A 23,901-nucleotide genomic window follows, 5' to 3' on the forward strand; every position below is an offset into this window, starting at 1 on the left:
CGAATTCATAAAATATTCAGTTATTCGTTATTCCTAGCATGACAGTCACGATTGCCCGAGAAATAGTTCACAAAACCATAAAACGTTATCTACGTATTCGTGAACTATTTCATGATTCCTAGTACAATAATTACGACTGACAACTCGGACTCGGGAAATAGCTCACAATATCTTGAAATATTAATGGATTCGTGAACTGGTTCATGATTTCTGTTACATGATTCGCGATCTCTCTTGCGTGCTTGTGATATTTAGAAGATATTGCTAATCATGTACAACTTCATGCAACTCTGCACATGGTCTTAAAATTTTCTCGTAAACTATTTCACAAAATTTGTAAAATTATGCGTGGAATTATTTTAGTTCCACGCACTTTTTTATTAAATGTCGTAAAGTTAGCTCATAACCTGTTTGAAGATAATTTGGCCCAGCCTTTACTTTTTATTGCATATTTACCACAAAGTTTTATACATCAGAAAGAACATTTCATTTCACAGTTCAAAATTTAGTGAAAATCAAATAACTTAATAATAATTTAGGCCAAAATAGGAATTCATTTCTATTCCAAAAAACAGATAAGAAATTTTTGGTCCGAATTGGAACAAGGTTTGCGTAATTCGGATCATTCATGTACTTTTGCTCAGAACCTTGTTTATAGGAAAACATGGGGGGAATTGACCAGGTTTTCAGATAAAACTACGTAAATCTCTAAAAAAAAGTAGATACAGGCCATATTCGATTATCCGTAGTCTCGATTATCCGTAACTCGATTATCCGTAGTCCGACGAAATTGTTTAAATTTTCCGCATATTATGTTTTCTAAAGCTACATTACACGTCTATTATTGTAATTGATACCAACTACAGTTTCTGAAAGAATAAATATTTTCTAAAAAATTATGAAATCTTCATAGAAATACAGAAGTTTTACTTAATTAGCATATAATTTTGAATTCGATGCGATGACTTACATATTTTCGTACATCAATTGATTACAATTGATACTAGCTACAGTTTTTGGAAAACCAGAATTTTATGTTCTCACAAAATATACACAAAAATACGTGGAAATACAGAAATTTCGTATTTTTAACAAAAAACTTTTCCATCCTAATATTTAAATACAAAAATCGATAGAATTTGATATCAGCTAGATTTCCTGGAAGCACAAAATTTCAAACTCTAGAAAATTACAATAATTAGGGAAAATAAAGAAATTTCATTTAACTAACAAATATTTAAATTCAATTCGGTGTGCTATAAAATTTTATGCACCTAATCGGTTGGCTACAACCTACATTTTCCTATAGATGACTGTGATTTTCTCTGCAATTTTTAGAATGAATACAATGACTGATTTTGTGAGCCCCGTTGTGTATTAAGGACTGACGAAATCTGAACATATTGGTTTCAGATTGTTTGGTACTAACTAAGGTATGAAATAAAACCCTAAAATACTCATCGGAATCAGTCTATTATCGCATCAGTTTGAAAAAAAGATTGAAACTTTTTAGATACTTTACGAGCATCGGCATTTTGAATTCTTAACACACTTACGCAAAGGCATTTAATTCCATCAGAGGACGTTGTCTTAAATGTGGTTGACAAAATCGGGTCAAAGCTGGCAAACTCTGTTGTAGAAAAAACCGGAAGCGGACAAACACGGGGACGAATAAAATAGGAACTTCACTGTAGTCAGTACTGTGCACCGCTCAGAAAAGAACAGCGCTAATTATTCTTTACCAAGTAGATGCACTGAACAGCCTTTAAGCGACTCGGTAGATTGCCGAACAATGGCCAAATGAAGATCCTGGATGATGTTTCCAACAAGCAAACAAGAGAAAAAAGTTTACTGTGCGACGATGTATAACAAACTGAATCATTTAATGCGTTTGAACAAGCATATTTTTTAGGGTTCGTCGCGGTATTTACCGCACCCGCACCGCAAAATCTGCGGTGTGGTGAGACTCTTTTTCCCGCAGATGCGGTGCGGGAAAGAGCTTTTACCGCGCGGTTTTACCGCAACCGCACCGCAAAAAAAAAATAATTGGTAAAGTGATAATTTTGATTATTCTAAATTGATAAAAAGACTGCTATTACAAAAGAAAATCTAGCTGTGCCCGAAATATTTTGACGCTATTATTTTTACGACATATTTTGGACTAGTTATTTGATACTTCTAAGTAAAAATTCACAAACTAACCATTTCAAATACATAAAATGCAAGATCCAAATAGAGACAAAATTATTAGATCATTTAAAAACAATAAATTTGTACTCTTAAATCCAATTTAAAAGTGCATCACTTCTCCCGATTTCTGTTGGTAATCGTGGAATTGTGAATCGTTTTCGCTATCAATTTTTCAATTGCGAATTTTGACTAATTTAAAGGAATTAGAGATGAACGTATTATGCTGAGACTTAAACACAACCCAAAGAATATAATTATCTTCGTCAAACCAAACGAATTTGCAATAATTGGAAGTAAAGGATACAAATGTATGAAAGCGTCCAAAATAAGGAGGGGTCCAAATTTGGATGATTATTCTATCATTCGTTCATCAGCATCGTATTTCTATCTTCTTTGATTGCTGTGTAAATTCAATGTGAATTTTTCTACAGTCAATTTTAATGGACTCTTTCTCAAAAAGTATGCTACATAACTTCTTTTCGCGTACTTCCATTCAAATTTACTATAATTTTCTACCAAATTAAGTCCTAATATTTTTCAGTTGAGACTATTTTGTAGCTTTTTTTGCCAAATACCACATAGTTTGACTCCCGTTCACTGCAATTGAAGTTTTTGCCTTTGGCTTATTGGCAAAATATTAGAGGAAAATACATTAAATGCTAGAACTTTCGAACTAGCCTTAGGAAAATTACACTTCATACATTTTCAAAACGAGCAATCTTAGTTGTTGAATGAGAATACATCTGTTTCTTGAAGAATGCGGAAGTTAGAGTTTTGAGATATATTGTCCGTAAAACCCCCTATTTTTAAAAATCATTTCTGCTGTATGCTACAAATCATACATTTTTTGCAGTTTTTCTAATGTTCAATAATTCTGTACCCGTTGAGACCGGACACCTGATTAGATGTAATGTATAGAACAATTTTTTCGTCAAATATGGCGCTGTTTTTATTGATGAAATACAATATGTTTTTATTTCACTGTATTGGAATATATGCGCTACTATATAGAAATACTGGTATTTTTATTGGTGAAATTCCTTTAAGAATGAAAGGTGATTTTACTACGTAAATGCGAAAATCATACATTTTATTTTCATATGTCAAAAGCATTGAAAATATGAAAATTTAAAGAAAAAAATATGCAACTTCATTTCTTATTACATTTTTATTCCCCTTTTTCAATTAACTGAAGGGTTGCTAAAATAAAAGTTTTCCTATTACTGCAGTAGAACGTTTTTGAATGTATAATGTTTGCCTTAAAATGAACGGAATTTTATTAATAGAAAATGAAAAAGTTGATTTTTTCATAAACAATACATTCTGAGGAGTCTCTTAAAGTTAAATTTCGTGTGAATAAGAATAACATTTTATTATATACTGTTACACAAATGAACAATTTTCCAACACTATTTTTTTAAAATATAAAAATTTTACCGCATTTACCGCATTACCGCGCGGAGCGGTGCGGTAAATAAAGTGCGGTTGCGGTAAGCGGTGCGGTTTTATTATTTTTTTTGCGGTTGCGGTGCGGACAATCCATTTACCGCCCAGATCCGCACCGCGACGAACCCTAATATTTATAGATAAAATATCAAAGAACCAAGATTCAGCTAGATTCTGAATGGCTTGCTAAACAATATCTCTAGAGTGCATGATGACGATGATGATACTGCTGCTGATTGAACAACGCACGCTTCTTGGTGTCGTGCGCATAAAAAATTGGGCATTTTTGGTACTCGCAACGTGTGCAAAATTCATCCCCCTAAGAAATCCATGTTTCAAAATTGTTCAATGTTGGTTCTTTGTTGGACCAACGTTGAGCGACGCCCAGCAGACCGTTCAGCAGGCGTCCATTACTGGATTTGTGTAGAATGGTTTTCAAACAAATTCTTGGGCTTCTCAGTGGAATCTAGCATGTTGCTTCTCTTAGAGGATTCCCAAAGTTTTGTTGTTGTATACAAACCAGTGGTGCGTAATTTCAAATTCAGTTGTTTTTTCTGTCTAAATTTACCGAAACATAAGTATATTAATCCAAATTAATCGAACATAATACTTTAAGATTGCACAGAGAATGGGCAAAAATCGAAAACGAAAAAAGCAGTTTTTCCCACACCGTTTGTTTGATCTTCATAAAAATCAATCAGCTTATGTAGAATGTTGTTACAGTACTGCTGATTGATTTTTATGAAGATCTAACACACGGTGTGGAAAAAAATTGCTTTATCGTTTTCGTTTTTCGCCCCTTCTCTGTTCAACCTTAACATAAAATAAGTTGGCTAAATAACTTATTACATGTCTTACTTTCACTTTATAGAAAATAAAGTGATCGATATTAGTCCATAAGTCAAACATTAATGCATGTACCATAGGTCAAACATTGATACATGAACCTTAGATACTGTTTTTCAACATACAACAAATATATTTCAAGAAGAAAAAAAAATTTTTTTTTTGATTCGATTATCCGAAGCGAAATTTTTCTGCACCCTACGGATAATCGAACCTGACCGGTATGTCCATACAAATTTTGATAAAAAATTATATCATTTAACGCAAATTTATTAATTATGGAATACTATCTATAAGGAAAGGATTTTTCATTTCAAACTTTTGAAAGTTATGCAAAATTCCCAACTGGGAAAATTTTGGACAAAGCCAAATTTTTGTGCATAAAGACACAAGACCTTACTTAAAGTATTTTTTTTTGTTTTAGTGTTTCAGATTCTCTTTGTCAGTAACTAGCACCAACTGGGTGTCAATAAATCATAAATAAATCAAATAATCTAAATCCTCTGATCTTTTTTATGTTAACACTTTAACAATCAGAAATATCCTGTAGTCAATAATGCATAAAAATAAGATCACAAGTTGTAAAAACACACTTGTTGTCGTATGAGCATCTCAATGTAGACTAACAAAAAGCTGTCATGCCACCGTTATGATTATTTTCGGTGCTCTACACGAAAACACTGATATTAGTTTGCGTAGTGCTTCCGATTTTCTGGTTTACACACACACGTTCGGATTTGCCCCACCTTATCCTATAAAAATATTCTTGGATTTTTTTTCAAAAACCTAATAGAATACGCTATCGCCAATAATAGAATATTGCGCTTGTTCAAGTTTCCCCATGTTCCCCTACACAATATGGTAAAAGATCGGAAAAAGTCGCCTTAGAAAAAATGTGCGCAATTGATCAGGATTTCAGGAAAAAATATTTATTTGTGAATTGGTTGACACGTTCCAATTCTATAGCTCATAAACTCTTACTAGGTCCGAATTAACCCAGTTCCCCCTACTGTTTATTGGAAAGAAAAAAAATGATGAAAAATGGTGTTTCCGTTCATCGCTAGTGTATTAGAATTCGTTTTTAAGAAAATTTAAAGATTTTTTGTATACTCGATTATAAAAACATTTACACGGTGGGATTGAAAACTTCGCGAAATAAAACAATGGGGCTATTTATGACGTAAATTCGAGTGCTAAATTAATAATAAGTACACAAGGTCACGTTCTCAAGTTATGCACTTTTTAAGTCAAGAATTCTGCAATAATGGCTCGAAACCAGTTTTCTCACGGCCAAGATTACATTATTTCGCAACCGCCAATTATGGAGGTTTAATGTCTTCGAAAAAATTTTACAATGTAATACAGAGCATTTATTGAAAATAATAATTTTGGTGAATAATCCTGCTAGAAATAATTATTTTGTATTTGTATGGAAATAATTATGGAGGATAAACCCAAAATATTATTTAGAGGCTTGGTATTTTCGGTAAAGTTGTTGAGAATGATATTAGAAATAACTTTTATGAAGACACAAACATCTTCATATGCTCATAAAAACCGATCCTGGCGTACTAGAAACAATCGGAAAACGCTATTTTTAATAGTTTTTCTTCTTCTTTCCGAAAAACAAGATGTGGTTTCAGTACTCTGAAGAGTTTCTGCTTTGCCGAGCAGTCTCATTTTACGAGCCTTCAATTACTTTTATCTACCCTTGTAGTTTGTTTGCTATAGTAAACAGGGATAAAAAATACATAAGACATATTTGGGGTGGGGGAGGGTGGGTTCGGAGGTGTGGTTTGATGAAAATCATTGATCTTTTGAAAATGCTAAAATTTAATATGTGTTGGATAAATTATTGAAAATTCAGAAACATATGTAGTATAATAGATGCCATTCCAGTCTACAAACAAGGAGAATCAACATGGAACAGTTTCAAACCTTCCTTAGATTATTTTTTGTATAATATGTCAATGAAGTCAAACAATGTGAACCTTTAAAGTGTTTTTAAATGATCGAAAACTTTTTTTTTGAGAATAAACACTTCAATATAGTAAGAGTCTGGGTGCCTTCAGCAATTGCTGATAATGTTATCTTTTTTATTTTTATTTGAAATTTGAAGGCTACATGAATGAAGCATATTGAGATGTAAAACAACATTTAGGATTTTTTTTAAGCCAGTTCTCTTCAATGAAGCTTCAGAGAGCTTCGTAAGCTTTATACCTTGAATGTTATATGAGTTTTATTGTTTATAAACCGCAGAAGAGTTTTATCAAATACAGTAATATCAGAATAAATTGTTTAAAAGGTTATCTTTTACATACAGTCAACTATATTTCGATATTCTGAATATATCGAGTACTCATGTCTTCAATAAAGTTATTTGAAAAAGCATTTTTGAAAACTTTGCTGCAGACATTAAATCTCGGACTAAATTTTCACGAAGAATAAATTCTTTATGCCAAGTGTATAAGCTTAAATCCGCTGTTCTTTCGTCAAAAAAAAAAATTGAGCGCAAAAAAATAATTTGTTCAAAGTATTTGCCCTCGCGAGCTATACATTTTTCGCATCTCTCAGTATTTTTTTTGACCTTTGCCATTTTCTGGTAAAGGTCTGTTCTCCGGGCGCTAGACCCATCGATGAAAACAGATGATAATCGGAAGGGCTCAGGGTGTGGTGAATTAGCGGGGGAGGTGGCACCTCCCAGTTGAGTGTCTTAAAGTAGTTTTGGGCCATTTTTGACTTATGCGATGGGGGCTTCTCATGTAGCAGTAAACATTGACAGTTTCAGTTTTTTTAAAATATTTCTTAATTAATTTTTTAAATTTTTTTGATTTTTTTTTACAATTTTTTTAATTTTTTTTTGTTTTCCGAAAACGCACTGTCACTATAGGCCTCGTAAAGGATTTGATGCGATTAGGCAGACGATTACTTCAAATTAAAGCAAAAAAATAGATGATTACGCAAGGGAAAATGTAAGTTGTCAGAATTGCCATGAATTCTGGAACAATCATGTTTTTACGTTACGAAAACAGGATCCTGACCAAAAATCATGGCTTTTATCATTATTTTCAATTGCCCTTCAGTAACGCCCGTATAACGCTTTCATTAGTGGAAATAATTGTTTTTGTTTTGTCAACTTCAGTCACGCTTTCCGCCAAGTACTAGTTCCCAACTTTATGAACATTATTCATAAAACCAAAGGTTGACTCATTTTTCCATAGTTATAGGAACAATAGTTCATCAAATCAAAATATTCTTTCTATTTTTCGTGAACTATTTCACGAAATTCGGAAAATTATTCATGAATCCATTCAATCTTCGTGAACTAACTCATGCTCCCTAATATATTAGTCGCGAACCAATATCCGTGCTCGTAAAATAGTTCACGACATCATGAAATATTTTTCATGTATTCGTGAATCGGTTCATGATACCTAGTATAATAGTCACAACTTACTACTCGTTTTCGTGAAATAGTTCACGAAATCATAAAATATTCATGTATTCGTGAACTGGTTCATGATTCCTAATACAGTAGGATACCGTTTTTGGCAACAATATATTTTTTTAGCTGCCAAAGCTGGAACCGTGTTAAAAATGGAACCATACCTTAAAAGCTTTTATTTTCAATTTGTGACTTCATAAATGTTACAAGAACATTAATTAGGGGAGAGAGGGTAACAATGAAACATATTTTTTCTACAATTTAATTTTGATGATAATACATGTTATTTGTGTAATCAAAAGTGATACATAGTGCCACTATGTTGTTAACTAATACATATATTTTTTCCAGCTGGTAAAATTCACGGGAAATAACATTTTTTGGATAATAAACAGTTGGTGGTAAAATGTATCAGTGTGCCCCATGGGTAGGAACTATGAAACACGATGTCGTCTGTAGTGAAATATACTACTTATAAATTTTATTCTTTTGTTTTGACGAAGAATGATCCTAACGCTTTGAATTAAAGTTATATTGAGGCGAAAATCGTTTGTTTACGAAAGAATCCACTATATCATCGCGTAACATCGAACCACCATATATGCATATTAGCTGCAATCCTGAAATAAGATACAATTTCTACAAAATTTGGCCAAATTTACTAATTTTGCACTATATGAGTAGTATTTACTGTGGAAAATCGGAACCCATTGACATTTTGAGAAAGACCACAAAAACATACAAAAATCACTGTTCCCCATACGCCATCGTTTCACAGTTACCCAATGGGTCTATTCATGAAAATTGTGAAATCACACAGAACCATGAGTAGTTACCAAAAAACTTTGTTCGCGGCAAATGTTGAGCATAAAATTTGCTATAAATAGCAATAGACTAAACATTTATTCAATGAATGGTAATTCATAAAGATGGAATAATGTTTATCATTGCACATTTACTCTGGCTATCACTAAACAAACAAATATCCATTAAAAGAGATAGAGTTATCAGATCTCTTCCAAAATATAGCAACACGTGTAAAGAATTAGAAATTGTGAAATATGAGGGAATTAGACGATTCCGATCATGCATTGTGATTTTATTGCGAATGTTTCATAGTTCCTGCTGATCCACTGTTACCCTCTCTCCCCTATATAAGAATATGTCAAATGGAATGAAATAAAACAAAAAATCAGCAAATTTAATTTTATTCGCTATGCCCACCTCCATAAAATATAGTAAATATGACTCCTATGTTTGGAAATAAAGTCAAAAGTGATATACATTATTACAACAAAATGTGTATTGATCATTTTTTTAAAGTTTTACTATGAACAAAAATAATGTTGCCAAAAATGGAACCCATGTTTTGCCAAAAACGGAACTTTTTTGTTGCCAAAAATGGAGCATGCCAAAAACGGAATGTGCCAAAAACAGAATCTTACTGTATATTAGTTACGATCCAATATCCGTGCTCGTGAAATAGTTCACGAAATCTTGAAATATTATTCATATATTCGTGAAATGGTTCATGATACCTCGTACAATAGTCACAACCTATCATTAGTTTTCGTGAAAAAGTTCACGAAACCATAAAACATTATTCATGTATTCGTGAACTGGTTCATGATTCCTAGTACATGATTAACGATCTATTTAGTGTCTATTTGCGTACTTGTGATATTTAGAAGATGCCCAACTCATTTACAATTTCATGCAACATGGTAATGAAATTTTTACGTGAACTCTTTGACGAAATTTTGAGTATTATTCGTGGAATCATTTTTGTTCCATACACTTTTTATGCAATACCCAGCTGCTAGCGACCAGCTATAGTTAAGAGCAGTAGATATAAAAAAGTATTAGAACCTAGAACATCGTTATTCATTTGATAAGGTTCATTGTGATGTCCGAACAGAAAACGAAAACTGAACGGAGAACCCCAAAATAGTGTGCGTTATATAGTTCACAGAACTAGATATCGCGAATAAGTCTTATTTCAATGATCCAGTTCATATTGTGACGTTTTTCCGAGTAGAAAAAAATGGTAAGAACCATAAAAATAATAGAACACGATAAGGCGAAGAGAATTTACGAATACCATGATAAAAATGCTGATATCATGAACATTAGTGACATTACTCTTTGAAAGTAAGCTCTAAAATAAAATATCATAATAACATGAACAGAAATATAGTAAGATCTTACGTAGAGGGGGGGGGGGGACTTCACCAAAATCTTACGAAGTCTTATCTGGGGGAGGGGGAGGTTGAAAAGTTTTAAGAAAGCCTTATGTATTTAGTGTATGACCCCTACATGGAAACAAATTGTTTCCAAAATCATAAATTCATGAACAATCACGTTTTTACGTTACGAAAACAGGATCACGAACAAAAATCATGGCTTTCATAATTATGTTCAATTTCCCTTCAGTAACGCCAGCATAACGCTTTCTAATTATTTCTAATTCGCTTCACAGTACCCGAACTAGTTCACAAATTTATGTTCATTATTCATAAATCCTAACGTTGGTTCTTGATTTTTTCATAGATATAGGAACATAAGTTCACAAAATCAAAATATTCTGGCCATTTTTTCGTGAACTATTTTACGAAATTTGCAATTTTAGTCATGAATCCATTTCATCCTCGTGAACTAATTCATGATCCCTAATATATTAGTCACTATCCAATATCAGTGCTCGTAAAATGGTTCACAAAATGATCAAATATTATTCATGTATTCGTGAACTGGTTCATGATTCCTAGTACATGATTTACGATCTATCTAGTAACTATTTGCGTGCTTGAGATATTTAGATGATATTACAATTTCATGCAACATGATAATGAAACTTTCACGTGGACTCCTTCAGAAAATTTGTAGTATTATTCGTGCAATAAGTTTTGTTCCATGCACTTTTCATGATATACTCAGCTGCTAGCGACCAGTAATAGGTACGAGCAGTAGATATAAAAACAACTATTAGGACCTCGAACATCGTTATTCATTTGGTAAGGTTTTTTGTGATGTCCGGACAGAAACCGAAAACTGCACTGATAGTGTGCGTGATATAGTTCACAGAACCAGATATCGCGAATGAGTCTTATTTTAATGATCCAGTTCATATTGTCACGTTATTCCGAGTAAAAAACCAAACGTTAGTAACCAAAAAATAATAGATCACGATAAGGCGAAGAGAATTTACGAATACCATGAAAAACTGCTGATATCATGAACATTAGTTACGGTACTTTTTGAAAGTAAGCTCTAAAATAAAATATGATAACATGAATAGAAATTACGAAAATCGTGACTAAGATCCTGAAATCATGAACATGAATTGCTCTATTCGTGACTAAAATATGACGATAACATGAACAGATGTTACAAAAAACGCGACTAAGATCCACTCCACCCATGACTAAAATATCACGATAACGTGAATAAAAATTACGAACATCGCGACTAAGATCTTGAAATCATGAACTTTAATCCCGCTAACGTCACAAGAACCGCGAATAAGCTCTTGAAATCGTGAACAACGACTGCGTATTCCTAAATCATGAACAAGAATCACAACAAAAACTAAACATGTCCAGGGAACAACAACAGTAACCCAACCAAACATTTTCTTCCCATCTGATCCTACAGCGTTTTCTTCCCATCTGATCCTACAGCCAAAACAAATCCTCTGGAGCGCAAATGCATTGGTTTTGGTGTTTCTATGGTGTACTTTTTCCAGAGTTATCGAGCTCATTCATACCCACGTCACTGTTTTTGTCTGCGATCGATGGCTACGTCTATTGGTTTTATTGTTATGCAGTTTACGATCATGAATACCAGTATACAGTATCCTCTGCAGATTGGCATGGTTTGCCTCCGATCGCTAAATTTTTTAGCTGCTTCTGTGCAAGACGATCCATAATAATGCGTGAGTATTTTTGCAAAGTGTCAGTAAATAGTATGAAATATATCGGTTTAATTTAATTATTGGACAACACTTATTCAGTTGATCAGTTATTAATCATTACAGGCAGCTAGATCGTATGCCAGACAATGTATTAGTTGTCGAAGATTCGTGGGGCCCTTTTTATTAGGCCTATTACTCTACATTACTGAGTCAGCAATGTATTACCAGTGCCTTTTTTACCCTTGATCATCACCGGAAATGTAAGCCAAAAAAAAATGGTGACCTGATATGGTTCGTGGCCTATTTCGATTTACCTTCGCTTTTAAGGGTTTCGCTTCTGGAAAGATGTTCCCGTTTTGCTTATAATGACCCTTTCACCGATTTAAAGATGTTTAGATAATTATCAATTATGTATGAATTTTCATGTTCAACAACTAGCGAGCGATCTTGCTGGTGAATACTGTTTGTTGTTCAAACAAACTTCAGCAAAGTGACAGCTTTTTTACCGAAACCCGTTGAAAAGTGGTTATGCACAAATCAAAAACTTTTAATTGAGCATCGCCGAGCACGAAAATGAAAAGAAATTTTCGATCGATCTAACCGTGTGGTAATATCGACAGTTGGGGCCAAAACAAAGTAAACTGTCGGGAAAGCCGAAAACACGCATCTATTAAGTAAACTATATTTAGCGGTTATTTGTTTCTCATTTTGCTCTTCTGCTCATATCATGCTGTATAACAAGTGTACTATTCAGATTCGACTCATTAGGCTCTTTCTCCAATCGACCATTTCACTCTTCATTCATCTTCTCCATCGTTCGAATTATCATATTCATTTTTCTTGCCTTTCTCCGACTGACGGTGCGATTTACGTCTGTCTATTCTGATTCTTGCTTTTTGTTGTCTTGCCAGAGAACCGTTTCCAAAGAAAAACACAGTTTTACGTGTACTAAAAAGCAGCATAACAATAATACACAGAGAGTGTACACTGAAAGCATGAAAACACTGGAAGCGATTTTTTTTATTGATGGTTGGGTACGTGATGGAGACCGAGAAGTGATTATGTTGGTGAAGCATAAGCTCATGCATGCGCATTATGTAGGTTGATTGATTGCTAGTAATTTTCATATCTCGGACTCTCAGTTATCGGGGCTAACTATTGAAAATAATCACATTCTATCCATTTGTTTTGGTACTCGACATACCTAATATTCATGTTTGTTTATTCAGAGTATCTAATTGTGAAAACCAATAATCAAACCAAACCAAACCCATACGAACCTTAAACGTTTCACGCGTATTTTCCACGGAAACAGAATTCAGCGAATCGCATTCTAATTTTCAACAAATAACTCACAGCATAGGTAAATTTGAAACCGAACACCGCGTAGGACTAGCATAACGAATAAAATTCTACAAATCTCTGACGGGCCAGACCGAAACTAATTCTGGCCTCCTTTGTGTACCCCGTTGAAAGAAGATCCCCAAACAATCGATGGCTCTGCATTCGTGATGACGCGAGGGGACCCACGAGCGTCGATGAAGTGCTGCAGATCGTGTGCGCGGTGGAAATAAATGCATGCTTTGCTTCTGCTTCACGGTTTTTTTTTCTCTTCTGAGCTGTCATGTCGGGAAACTTGTGTGAGAAAAGCTAAAACTGTTCTCCGGCGAGTAAAATCGTAATTATTATAGTTTAACCCGTTTTGAGAAAGAAATGGTTCCCGAATCGGTAGTAGAGCTATGCGTTAACCGACTAGTTTGTTTGTCTATGTGTGTTTATGTTCTAGTGTTGTGCTTTAATAACAATAAATGCCATGATTCTTACATGTACAGGTATGTTTTACGAATTAATGTTATTAATTTTGAACCCTTTCCCACGTTACGCCTTCCTACTTTCCGTTCCTTTGTTTTGTACATAGAACCTATGATTTTTGTTTTGTTTCCTTCTATTTATAACTGTCAAGTTTAATACCAATGATGAGCTGCTTGCTAAGGTGCTTTCGATAATTTACCTAACAATTAATGTGTGCTGTTTGTTTTTGTTTATTTTTATTAGATTTAACGAAACGTTGCAGATAGAGTTAATAAATCGGTGCTTGATGTAATGCTTGTTGCTTGTGCCAAAATTCCCTGCAGATACTGTCGCGAACAGCCGTACGGATAGGATCACGAAAGGCAGAAGCTCATCGTTTGTTTGAACTTTATCTCTTTCCCATACCATACATCGAAATGAAATCCAGCATCGTATGTAATGATTGATTTGTTGTTTCTTTTCAGAGGTTTCTTCTTCGCAGGTTGAAATGATATTGCAGGGTGATGATAAATGATGGTTATTCAATACATAAATCGAGTTTTGCAATGCGTTTTAAGGCGATAATTAAAAATCTGCAAATTCAAACATAATCATTTTTTTTAAATTTTTGCTATCCTGTATTCATCAGTAGGGAAACTGATGGTAAGTCCGACACCCCACGACTTCTTCAAGATATCAAATTTTTAATCGTATAATAATGACAGGATTACTTTGAGCATTTCGAGACGCATCGATATCATATTGCTTCTTCAAAAGTCAACAAAATAAACAAAACATGCAAAGGTAAAGTTGATGCGCACTTGGATGTTATTTTTAGTTGATACATGTTAAGGTTTCAACAGCACAAAAGCTTAACTTAGCTTAGCTTAGTTGACCATCCGCGAGTTTCCCGTGATTGATCAAAGCCTTTTAAAATTGCATATTGAACCAATTGTATGATACTTGGGAAAAGTACATCATACTCAACGTGCAACCTAAAGAGACTAAGATTATACACCCAAAACAAAAATCTCTTGCAATAATTGCAAGCGACAATTACTTGCAAATAATGTTAGCATCGCTTGCAATTTTGCAGTGAAAGCCGCTAGCAATTGTTGCAAGCATATAAAACCACTTCATCTCTCTATACGTACATACTTTTATACAACACACTGTCAAAGGATTACCACCACATTCACGTGCCTATGCTGGTTGGTATAGCAACGAGGGCGAGTTTTTATTTTCCGTTTACTTTTAATTCATTCCTCACCAACATCATCAAACGCAGTTTTGTGGTTTATTCATTACACACGAGACGCATCAAATGGCGGATGTGACGATTGTACGAGTTTTAACGTCCTGTTCTCACGTGTAAGGACAGATCAGTGCTTATAGTTAGAGCTATGATGCGCAAGAGCCTGAGTTCAAATCTGGGTGGGTGTTTTACTTTTTTCATTAATCGTGAAATCATCCAAGTGTTTATATATGACTTTTATCCACTTATTACTATCTGGTAGTATGGTTGGGTGGATAAAAGTATTGCTTAGCGATCTGTTTGTGAGAGGTTCATTTTTCAATGCCAACAGTCTTTTTTTATAACGCATATTGGTCACCAATACACATACATCGCTAATATATAGGCAAAATTCGTTTTTTCTGTTTCTTGCATTGCATGCAAGGAAGCTTCTTGCAATTTTCGCACATTACCAGAACGCTTGCAATTTTTGCTCGTATTTATTGCGTTAATGTAAGCGAATCTTACCGGGTACGTTTTGGGTGTAGTATGATCAATAACGTAGATGACCATGCCCATTCAGGTCAATTTAGGGATGGGTAGGATTGTTAGTTCAACACTTGTAACTATTATGACCGAGGAATTCTCTCATCATCCACAAGTGACGCCGGATAGGATCGGTGTTAGTAGGCCCTCCTAATGAATTAGGATATATCTTTGTAGATATTGTGATTTTTCTAAGAACTCACGCGCTTTGTCTTTTCATTTTTGATCAAAGTTTTCAGAAGTGCGACCTCCAGTAGAAATGTGAATGCCGAATAGGCATTTTAAAATTTATTATTCCGCGGGGCGTTACATAACAGGATAAAGCCGCGTGGAAAATAATAGAGGTAATGATATGATCTTAGCAATATGTACGAAAGTCGCTCGCGATCAATTTCCGATAGTTCGAAACGAGCAATTTGAACTCCAAACAGCCGGCCATCAGGAGTATTGCTTCTTATTAACACTTCAATGATTATTTCCAAAGTTTGCAGTACAAAGCAAGCTTCCAAAGTATAAAAGATATCCCAACTGAATATGAAAATTCACTGCGAAATGTTAGTGACAAGTTGGCATTTCCACTCTCCCTAATATACACGTTTCCATAATTGGGTTAATTGCCAAATTTCGACATGCATAATAAATATAATAAACACAACGACAAGGGTTTTTGATCCATCGGCGGTCCAGAAGAAGAATGGATGGGAGAAGAGCAATACATGCAAAGACTGACTACCGTATGAGCAGTTCAAACTCGAAAGAGTGACCCAGAGTACTGCACTGGATTGTTTTGAAGAAAGGACCCGGAGTGCGATTTTACGCACAGTTTCAGCTTCCGATGATCCTACATTTTCTGACAGAGTGAAGTTCTGTTGATAAGTTCACCACTGGTTTGGAAAGCAAAAATAGTACAAAGCTAGTGTCAGACCTTCATGTGAGCTTAAGAAGTCTTTCGTATGAAATGTAGATTTGTCGGTAGACGGTTCCAGATTTTATAAAAAAAAGGTTTATTTTGACACATCTATAGATCGCTTGCCGCACAAAAAGTTTTTTGTGTGATTCGACAGCTTCATATTAGGCCAGTTAAAAAAAATCCTACTTGAAAGTTTGCGTTTTTAAAATACAGTTTATAAACCAAAACCAAAATACAGCGCAGAATTTTTTTTTGAAGTTATACCTTGGCGTGGAAGAGCCGGTTTATTAATACATGCTGTTACTTAGTGCAAAATTGGACTTCATACTTTACGGCTATTGTACAGCAGTCAGAAGAAGCCTAAAACGTTGGTACACAATCGGGAATAGCGAATCAGAAAAAGGTGACTATATGTCAGTGATTAACTCAACATAGAATGGATAAAGGATAGGGCATTGTAAAAAATACTCATTTTTGAATTCCCCCTCTCATATTGTGACAATGCTTAGATGCCAAATTTCACATCATTTGGTCAGGGACGAATGACAACAAAGTTAAAGTCCCCACAAATAAAACTATCCTATCCTACATCATTTGGACAATTGTAGATCCCCGCCCACTGAGCTTTAAATTTTAAAAATTGGTGCTACACCCAAAACGTACCCGGTAAGATTCGCTTACATTAACGCAATAAATACGAGCAAAAATTGCAAGCGTTCTGGTAATGTGCGAAAATTGCAAGAAGCTTCCTTGCATGCAATGCAAGAAACAGAAAAAACGAATTTTGCCTATGTATTAGCGATGTATGTGTATTGGTGACCAATATGCGTTATAAAAAAAGACTGTTGGCATTGAAAAATGAACCTCTCACAAACAGATCGCTAAGCAATACTTTATCCACCCAACCATACTACCAGACAGTAATAAGTGGATAAAAGTCATATATAAACACTTGGATGATTTCACGATTAATGAAAAAAGTAAAACACCCAGATTTGAACTCAGGCTCTTGCGCATCATAGCTCTAACTATAAGCACTGATCTGTCCTTACACGTGAGAACAGGACGTTAAAACTCGTACAATCGTCACATCCGCCATTTGATGCGTCTCGTGTGTAATGAATAAACCACAAAACTGCGTTTGATGATGTTGGTGAGGAATGAATAAAAAGTAAACGGAAAATAAAAACTCGCCCTGCGTTGCTATACCAACCAGCATAGGCACGTGAATGTGGTGGTAATCCTTTGACAGTGTGTTGTATAAAAGTATGTACGTATAGAGAGATGAAGTGGTTTTATATGCTTGCAACAATTGCTAGCGGCTTTCACTGCAAAATTGCAAGCGATGCTAACATTATTTGCAAGTGATTGTCGCTTGCAATTATTGCAAGAGATTTTTGTTTTGGGTGTATGAGAAAGTATGAAGGAAAAATATATTAAATGTTATAACTTTTGAAGTAGCACTCAGAAAATTACAATTTATACCTCTTTTTAAAGGAAATAACCTTAATATTTGAATGGAGAAATTTCTGTTTCTCGAAAAATGCTGCAAAGTGTTCCTAAAATCCCCTATTTTTGAAAATTTTTCTACTCTGTGATACATATATTTTAAAATTTTTCTTATGTGAAAAAATCTCAGAAATCGAACGAAACCTTTTTGACTTTTGTCCGAATACGATAAGTTAGGGTTATAGGGCCTTTTGTCATTCATTTTAAATTTTATCATTTTCTCGTGCATATATCTCCAGTATTCTGAAATTTTCATAAAATGTACCTTGTTGAACGTGGAAAAATCTTAGGAATAATACAAAAATAGTTTAGTTACTGGAAAAATTCTTAGGAATAATACAAAAATATTTTCGTTACCGGAAAAATTCAGAAACGTCAAAATTTTTGACATTATTCCTATAAATCACAATTCCTAATAACTCAACTTCCCTTATTTTTCCAGGAATTAAACTTTTCTCATGTGTACCTCAACTTTAACACGAATCACATAAGGCCTTATAACCCCAACTTCTCGTATTCGAACAAAGGTCAAAAAGGATCCGTTCGATTTCTGAGATGTGAAAAACACATTAGAACAACTGCAAAATATGTATGATTTGCATCACAGCGCAGAAATTTTTTTTAAATAGGGGATTTCGGGGACAGAATAACCCTAGATCCCACTTTCCCGTGTTTTTCGAGGAACAGAAATATCTCCATTGAAATACTAAGGTTCTTTTATTTTAAAAAAAAAGATGAATTGTAATGTTCTGTGTGCTACTTCAAAAGTTTGTTTCCTACATATTTTCCCAAATTTCAAAAATTTCAAGCGAAGTGGGTGGAGGTCTAGAATTGTCCAAATGAGGTGAAATTTGATATCTGAGCATACTTTGTCATTTGTCACAATATGAGAGGGAGGGGGCTTTGAGAATTCGAAAAAAAAATTCTGCAGTGCCTTAATAAAGGCTATAATGCAGAAACTTAAGGTCCGTCCAGGTTAAATCTTCGGTACGGATCAATACCTTGACCGAGTAACTCCTAGCATTTTTCTTAGTCGCCTCTTACGACATGGAAGCAGGTCCCCAATGGTTCTATTCTTGGCTGAAATAGTACAAACAAATTTTAGCCCGCCGAATACCACACGGCTTCCGGACAACACACGGCTTGTTAAGGTTTTAACAGCACACTAACTTTGAAAATCACCATCTTTTGTGTGTCACGTTCTAATCTGCTCTCCATATCATTGTTGGCTATTTTCGGCAAATTTAAGACTCAGAGAAACGAAAGCAACGAAATTGAAAGGCGGATAGGTATTCTAGAGCGAATCAGTCATAAACTTAGAACGAAAAACTAGGACTAAGCAGGCTCATACGGACATGATCGAATGGAAATATGAAGAATCTTTTGTCTTCTGCTTAGTAGGAGTTGGGGGTTGCACCGCATGGTCATTGATAGAACATAACTCATCATCGCGTTTTATCGTCGACGCCGGCGGTAGAACCCCTACGCGTCTTTGAATTTTATTGTTTTCGTTTCTCTTAGTCTTAAATTTAATGAAAATATCCAATACATCGATACAGTAAAACATTGCAGCAATTAAAACATAGCAACATTGAGGAATCTTGACCTGCGAAATGTTTTGGCTTTTAAAAATACCGAATTATTTTTTTAGCTCAATGAGACTCTGTTATTCGATGTTAAATCGTGGATTATTTGCAATTTTGCTTTGAAATAATAAGTCCGAGTTTTGGGTGTTTGAGCCACTCTAACTAGATTTCCTTCAGGTTAGATGAATACTTCAAGCTGACCGTCTGGACAGTCATGACATTATCGGGGCATTAGAGTGTATGATAATTTTTTTGTTCAACCGAAATTCTTATCTTGTCCTACTCCAGTGGATTGTTGTCAGTACCCACTTGATTGGAAGGAGGAAGGATTGGAGGCGAGAGAAAAGAATGTTGAGAATTTGCCTGAATTTTCGGCAAACCATGTTGTCCTCAGGCAACAATCACCGTTACCAAACAATTTTGAACGAAATATAAATATGTTAAAAGAAGAAATAAAATGTTAATTTATTTTTTGTGTTTGTTTTCGGTGGATACCGTGCACATTACAATTATTTCTGTTATTAAAGTATTAAATTGTTTTAATTGCTAACTTATAACTACATTTAGCAGTATATAGATCGCACAATGCAGATGTTTCGTTGAATTTGCTACCGGATTATTTTGGCCATAAGCTGTGCGGTGCCTAGGAAGCCATCGATGCGGACGATTCCTTATACCACAAAGAGAAACGAACAAATTAATCCTTGAAAGAATGACAGGATAGTCAATATTGTTCGACAACACATCGAAAATGAATATTCTTAGCAGGAAAGTGTGACGAGAACCCAGCATGGGCAAATCTAGCAACTTGCATCTATTATACGGCGGGAGATGGAGAGGGTCATTCCAAGGCAGTCTTCTTGGAGCGGAACGTACAAAGCTTCTTTGAACGTGCTACAACCGGTTGCTTTGAACGGCGTTGTTTGACGCCCATACTTGTACCGCATACTCCAAGATGACCAGCGCGCAGTATCTATATCAGTTTTCCAGACTTGATGCGATTGTAGAGATCGTGGATGAATAAGATAAAGATAAGTGGCTCTAGGTGACTTCTTTGAGGGACACCGGTTGGCGTTTCAAAGACGCTTGAGCGTGTTCCAACAAAAGCTAACCGTTCAATTTCATAATAGCTATGGTGTGCGGAACTTTGTCGAACGCTTCACCAAAATCAAAGTATATTGCATCAACTTTCTGGCGCTTCTCGACTGCTGGAACTTATGTATGTCATCAAGTTAGAAGTGCTCGAGTGTTTTCTTTACAAATGCGTGCTGACGTATATCGCATTGTAAACAAACTATTTCAGAACTCTTGCCAGACAATTCAGAAGCGAGATACCTCTGTAACCTTATGGATAGGATCAAGGATGGGAACTATAGTAGCTTTTTTCCATACGCTTGGGAAAACATTTTCCTTGATTGAGCAGTACACTACAGAAAGCGCTTCGGCACAATGTTTTATGAACGAAGGAGGCGAGAAATCCAGACAAGGCCCAGACGGGTCAACGCTGTCCCTCTGAACGGGTCTTGCGATGGGGTGAACAGGAGAGCTGGTAAATGCATCTCGAAAGTGATCTGCAAAAAGATCCACCGACTCGGCTGCAGACTGTGAGCATTTCTCTTGAAGTTAAACATTTTCTGGAATACCCCCGGAACATCTTCTGCTAGGGTAGACGAGCCTTTATTCATCTCATTAGTCAGAATGTCACACACTTTCGTTGATAACTCAACTTAGAGTGACTGGATTGCGCTTAAATAGGTCATCTTGGCTTCGCTCCTAAGAAGCAGTACAGTTAAAATTTTGCCTGGCAAATGTAAAATGCTCGCGTTTGAGCGAAGCGAAAAGTCGAGTACCTACAACGTACCCTTATTCATCCTAACCTTTGAACTAATGCGTTCAATAGAGATAGCAGATACTGCTCTAACTAATGTGTTCAAATGGGTGGGATGAATAGAGGAGCTAAGATTAATTAGGGTGCAGTAACCTTATTTATAAATTTCCTGAATATCGAGGGATTATTTCGCAGGCTACACTAGACTTAATTAGGATACTCACCGAGTGCCCTGTTCCGGACTGTTTCATATTCAGATACATTTGTCGTTGGTCCTGTGACGTAAGTATCGCATTCGTTGTTTCCGGCGTTCGTTGCGTAGGCGACCATACTCGGCCTTTCACCACGGATACTTATAAAATCTTATCTTAAATCTTAAAACGAAGGTGAAGGTCTACCTTGAGTATAGCTATCGGATATAGGCTCAATCAGTTCAAACGCTTTCGTGTTATTGACGAAGGATAGATCGAGTGTTCGTCCATAAGTTGCTAATAGAGCAGATTTGATACAAACCATCAGCGACCAACGTTTCTGTGATAGCCGTCTCTTACTCCGAAGTCGTATTTTCAAGAATGTAGCATTTAAGATCGGCACCGAAATATCACCGGAGATGAGAGAGATTGTAGTCACCTACAATAAAAACATTTTCTCACCTGCCAGCTTTGTCAAGAATGCTGTGGACTGCAGAGGAGTGAACGTTATTCAGGTATATATTATTCGACCTCAGATAAATGCAGCAAATATATAACAGTCGATCTGGTAGTGCGACAACTTGTTCCAAACATTTTCATGAATGTATTTTTAGTACAGTCTCTGTTAGATGTTTCTTTATCGCAATAAGAACACCACCTCCGAGGCCTACACAACCAGTAGAAGAGTTGCGATCGCATCTATAAATTGCGTAGTTTCGTCGTAAGTTCATAGTTTAATATATCATCGCAATGTCAAGTTTAGGTGAGAACAATAATGTTGTCGCAGAAGGTGATGGCAGTGCAGCGTGGGGAAAGGAGGAAAACTTACCTTGTTTCCAGCATGGAACGCCTGTCGGATGGCTTAAAGATTTTTTTTTGTGATGTCCTAATATCCATCATTATACAATATGAATTTACTAATTATGGAACAAACCGAAATCCGTATCCACGGTTTCTCATAAAAACCAGCTATAAATCCTAGATAAACCGAAAAGTTAAAAAAATGAGACGACTGCCTGCCATCAGTAAGGATATAGCAATACAAATTGTTATTATTCTTCCACGTCACACTTCGCCAGGAATTCACAAAAGAGCAGGCACTCCGTCATTATCTTTGAGATCCCCTTTGCGCACACAGTTTTCAGGGTGTCATCTGTTAGCCGACGGTCAAAGTTTTCCGAATCCCGCATAGAGTAAAAATCACATTGCACAGTGGTTCAGAATGCAAATTTAGCTGGAATTTTATAAAATTTAACAAAAACTAAACAACTTAGCCTCATTAAGTCTTTGGAGAAGTTTTCGTAGTTTGTGAGCTTCTTCTTTATTTATAAATCAACAGTCAGGGTGGTTCTAATTTTACCAAGATCAAAAAATTATCTTTTTAATCATTCCAGCTAGAGCCAAATGACCTTCAGCGAAGTTTTAGAACGATAAATTTTGGAAAAGTTTGCTGAAGACATGTAAGTTCTAGCTGTCATACTTTCATTTTACATCAATTTAAAAATCGAAGGTTAGGGTGTTTCTTAGAGAAACTGTTTTATTCAAATAACTTTTGTGGTGTTGATTTAAAACAGAAGTAGTCTCCAGACAACTTTAAAATTGTTTTAAGGCAGATAATTTGCTTCATGGCACCACATATACAGGGTGTTTGGTTCATGAGTAAGAATCTTTCGAGGCGTGATTTACTGTCATATTTGGAGCAAAAAATCGTTTTACACATACCATCAAATCTCAACCGTTACCGAGTTATTGAACTTTTTGTGTAAAAATTTTTGTTTATCTTAAAACACATCTAACTTAAAAAGTATACCTCGTATTTTAAATCTTTTAGTGCCATTGGAAAGGTGAGAAAATTTTCTATTGAATAATGTCCTCATATTTTTCAGATAATAGTTTTAATTACCTTTTAGTTGTAAAGTAGTTAAAAGTTAGTGTTTTTGATGAGGTTTTTGTTAATTTTCTCAAAATAATGAATTATAATTATAGCAATATCTATTATCCAAAAGTTGGGTTTGAGAATGATTCATAATTTGTTCTTCAATATAATATTCTTATCTCTTCTGGTTTCCTTGTAATTTGACTTCTAAACTTTTCCTGTAATTGACTTGCAAGTTCTTAAATGACTCTAATCTAAAAAATGTGCTTTATATCGCTATTATCAGGGCTTCATTGGAAAGCTGAGAAAATTTCCTTTCGATGTATGTACAGATATCTTTTAGTTAAGCGTACTACATGACTTTTTACTAGTAAAATAACTCAAAATTTGCGTTTTTTGGTGATTTTTGTAATTATTCTAATTATTAATCAACTAAATTTATCCTCACTATTGTTCATTTGGTGCCCCTTAATATTCTCTACAACTTGTTGTTTGACACTTTAGCCCTATCGCTTTTAATTTCGCTGCAATTTAATAGTTAACACAGGATGGCCTCATCACAATTGCAGTGGGTTCGAAATCGTTGTTTT

At 35.0% G+C, this 23,901-nt stretch overlaps 1 protein-coding gene across 1 annotated transcript in view; it reads left to right on the plus strand.

Moving 5' to 3' along the window:
* LOC131692931 (putative mediator of RNA polymerase II transcription subunit 12) overlaps positions 1-23,901 on the plus strand; it is a 200,566-nt gene that overhangs the window by 154,210 nt on the left and 22,455 nt on the right. The window lies entirely within an intron of this gene.

The sequence above is a fragment of the Topomyia yanbarensis genome, chromosome 3, assembly GCF_030247195.1.
Source record: "Topomyia yanbarensis strain Yona2022 chromosome 3, ASM3024719v1, whole genome shotgun sequence".
NCBI lineage: Eukaryota > Metazoa > Arthropoda > Insecta > Diptera > Culicidae > Topomyia > Topomyia yanbarensis.